We start from the raw sequence: 4187 nt of genomic DNA, 5'->3' as shown, positions 1-4187 counted from the left end.
AAGAATTTAAGCCATCATCTATAAACCAACAAAGCAATAATAGTTCCAAACATTATGTCAGACACTAAAATGACTGATATAGGCTCAAGTGGTTTATAAAACCTATAAAAAGACTACACCAGCAAAGTCCCCATTTATCTGTAGAGTTCAGAAACTAAAACAGGGAATATTTTAGCTTAAAACCTTATCTCAAGAGAATCATATACACTTCACATGAATAAAAATACCTGAAACCAAACGTTTTAAAAAGCTCCAATACCCAAAATATAAAGAAAAATATTAATTCAGAAGACTCAATCAATCCATCACAGAACGGCTGGGCAATCTCTATCTCCCTTCCTCACTAACCATCCACCCCATGGAAGACCAAGGGAGATCAGACCTTCCAGACTTACCTTCCAGACCTTCCAGACACCTGGCTGCTGCAAAATTCTATGGAGACTCCTTGTGGAGCAGCAGTTTCCCATCTCTTGTGTCTCTCCCTATCATGATCATGCAGGAAGCAAGTCTGGCTGTGCTATTTCTTATCATTGTCTGTCACCCATCTGCAGCATGGTATTGTACAGATAGGGAAAAAGTAGTTCCCTTTCCCCCAGAAGGTTGAGGCTCAGGTACAGGGGTAATTCTCCTGTGCACACAGTCATTATTTAGGCCGACTCAGTGACTTCAACAGGCTTAATCATGTGATCAGGTTTGTTGCCAGCTGCATAATGCTCCCACATCTGTAGATAGAGCTGCTCTAGTTCCATTGTGTATTGTTTGGTGTTGAATAGAGGGCTAGATGTTCTCTGCTTCCAGACTTTGCCACGAATTTTCTTCAGGTATTCTAGATCAGTTCCCAGTTTCACAGCTATGTCTTCATATTCTTGTCTATTTTTAGCAATAAGCTCAAGACAGCCTAAACAAGTGAGCTGGGAAGCTGCAACTCGGGAAGCAAGAGTCTCTCCTGGCATAGTCACCATGGGTGTCCCTGACCAAAGGACATCCATCCCTGTGGTGTGTCCATTACAGAGTGGAGTGTCCAAGCAGACATCAGCCAGCTGGCCTCTCCGAACATGTTCCCCTTTAGGAGCAACAGGTGAAAAAATGATACGGTTCTGGGGAAGGCCCATATTTTGTGCGTACTGTTGAATATTAGGTTCTCCTACTGCTGGAAAACGCAACAGCCACAGTACACTATTGGGAACACGCTTCAGAATATTTGCCCACATCTGCAAAGTAGATGGGTCAATTTTATATAACTGATTGATGTTACAGTACACAATGGCATCTTCCGGTAACCCATACTGAGAACGTGTGGTTACAATAATGGTACAGGGAACCTCCTCTCCAGTGGCAGCCTTAATGTTGATCTGGGTAGTTGCCAGTCCATTGCTAAGACTGAATCCATTAATTGTTATCTGAATTTGTCCTCTGTTAATCATTTCAATAACTGCCTCTGCAATAGTATTCATAGGAATGACAGGCATATTAAGAGCTGTATTACTGCTGTCTGCATTGTCTCCTCCATCAGGACATTTCATCTTGACAATTTGCACATCTGGGAGACTATCAAGAAATGCTTTGAGGTCGATGCCATTCAGCACAATCCGATTGTCATAAATGTGCCCATTGGACTTAAAATCGATGACTGCTTTCTTCTTCAGGTGAGGGAACATATTAGCATGATCACCAATAAAGAAAGTATGGGGCATATAAGCCAGTTTCTCAGAATACTGCTCAGCAACTTCAGCAGGTGAAGTTTCCTGATCAGTGATGATATAATCCATGAAAAGCACGCCACTGGTCCCAGGGTAGCCCAGCCACATTGCCTGAATAGGAGCTGGCCTGAGAGCAAAGAGTTCATTTCGAGCACCCCTGGTATAACCATTCATATTTACAAGGATGTGTATACCATCTTGATGGATGCGATCAGCTGCTTTCCCATTGCATGGAATCTGAGAAAGATCAATGAAATGATGGGCTTCTGCCATCACCTTCGCTCGGAAGTTTGTGCCATCATCTGGGCTCAGGGCATAACAGAATACCTCAAATTTATCAGGATTGTGCATGCCTGGAATAGACTGCATAAGATGAGAAGTAGGATGATTCCCAAAGTCAGAACTCACGTATCCTACACGCAGTCGACCATCACTGAGCTTCAAGTCTTTTGGATGTTCATACGGTGGTTTATGAAGGACACTGATCTCATCCAAGCAGAGGTTCCCATGGCTCTCAGCAATAGCCTTCCTGAAGCCATGAGAAAGAGGATACAGCATACTATGATGAGGCTGCACAGAAGGCAACCTATTCTTCTCCAGCTGGTCAGCCACAATGCTGACCAACTTCTTCATTCGCTCATCATAGTCTGTCCAATCACAGACAATCTGCAGGCAATGAGCCAAATCACAATAAGCGTCGGGAAAATCAGGTTCAAGCTTCAGAGCAGTGTGATAAGAAGCAATTGCTTCTGGAATATTCCCTGAATACTTGTGAATGGAAGCCAGATTGCTGTGGGCATCTGCAAATGCAGGGTTAATCTGAATGGCACGAGTATAACACTGCAAGGCTCCCTGAACATCTTGCATCTCCTTTAGAGTGTTTCCCACGTTACAGTAGGCATCAGCAAAGGTAGGACTGATTCGAACAGCCTCCTAATAATGCATCAGAACTTCCTGCAGTTTTCCCTGCTTCTGCAATACACTTGCTAAATTTGAATGGGCAACAGCAAACTCTGGGAAGACTTCTAATGCTTTACAATACAAGCGAACTGCCTCTTCAATGTTTCCCTGGTCTCCTTTGGTATTGGCTAGGTTATTCAGAGAGTCTGCATGGGTGGGACACAGCCGCAGAGCTGTATTATAACAATCTTCTGCTTCGGCAACACTGCCCTTCTCTTCCAGAGCGTTGGCTAGGTTGCAGTAAGCATCAGGGAAATGTGGTTGCAATTCAATAGCTCGCCTGTAGGTGTCTATTGCCAGATCTATCAGGCCTATGCTCATAGTATACACAAGCCAGGTTGGCATGTACCACTGCATGATTTGGGCTCAAGCTTAGGGCACAAAGGTAAGCTGCCACAGCTCTGTGAAAAATCCGTGCCTCTTTCAAGACATTTCCTAAGTTGATATAAGCATCCAGAAAATTGGGGTCAAGGGTGACAGCCTTTTCAAAGTGATGAATTGCAAGGCAAATCTCCCCTTGTGCATTGAAAACACAGCCAAGATTACTCCAAGCTACCGCAAAGTTTGGTTGCATCTCCATTGCTTTCAAATAACATGCCTTGGCTCCTTCCAAGCGACCCAGGGCTTTGAGCAGGTTCCCCAGGTCACTGCGAACACAGTACAAATCAGGATTGCACTGAATAGCAGAGACATAAGCTTGTACTGCCCCTTCCATGTCGCCTGCTGCTACCAAAGCAGCTGCCAGGTTAATATAACCACTGATGAAATCTGGTTTGAGATGCAATGCATGCCGGTAATGCTCAGTTGCTTCCTGCAACTGCCCTCTTTCCTTGTACACATTCCCCAAATTCGAATAGGCTTCTGCCAGAAGAGGGTTCTGTTTAATTGCCAGAGTACTAAAGTGGGCAGATTTGTCCAGCCTTCGACACTGGAAGTGTAGAGATGAAAGTAATAAAAGTACTCCAGTATTGTCTGGCTCTTGTCTCCACAGCTGCATGCAGTGTCTCTCAGCTGCCTCAAAATCTCCTGCCTGATATTCTCGATGTGCCAACTCAGCTAACCCTTGGAAGGAAAGCATACGTTTCGTTGGTTCTGTGCTGTCGGCCACATTGCCCACAGAAGACGCCATCTGGAGCTTCTGGAGAGAGTGAGAAAAGGGGGTAATTGAGTCCCCCTGCCGCCACTACTGGCAAGAATGTTTCTAGAGGTAGGAAATATGAGGGCAGCAGACGTACCACTGCTTTGGCAGGCTTAAGCAGCGGCAACAGTTACAGGCACCGAAACTTAGGAACTCTGGTTGGCCATCTACCTCTCATGCTCTTGAAATCTTAATTCTTAACCCTGCCCTCTTCCACCATTTTTCTCCTAATCAGGGAATAAAAATTACCTATATACTTGCCTTAGAAGAAATCAAAAGTCAGTAGTCCAAACACTTTTTAAAATTTTGTTTTCTGTCCAGTTGGAAAGGAAATACATGATTGACTTTACTTCATCATTCATATAGTCAATGTGGAAAACAGGGCTGTG

The 4187-nt window shown here is 44.3% G+C and overlaps 1 pseudogene; it reads right to left on the bottom strand.

Moving 5' to 3' along the window:
• Positions 1 to 588: 588 nt before the first annotated feature.
• Positions 589 to 3880, bottom strand: LOC132424678 (UDP-N-acetylglucosamine--peptide N-acetylglucosaminyltransferase 110 kDa subunit pseudogene; annotated as a pseudogene).
• Between the last annotated feature and the right edge of the window lie 307 nt (positions 3881 to 4187).

Source organism: Delphinus delphis, chromosome 1 (genome assembly GCF_949987515.2).
Source record: "Delphinus delphis chromosome 1, mDelDel1.2, whole genome shotgun sequence".
Classification (NCBI taxonomy): domain Eukaryota; kingdom Metazoa; phylum Chordata; class Mammalia; order Artiodactyla; family Delphinidae; genus Delphinus; species Delphinus delphis.
The sequence above is the reverse complement of the archived record's forward strand: the minus strand, read 5'-3'. Positions and strand labels throughout refer to the sequence as shown.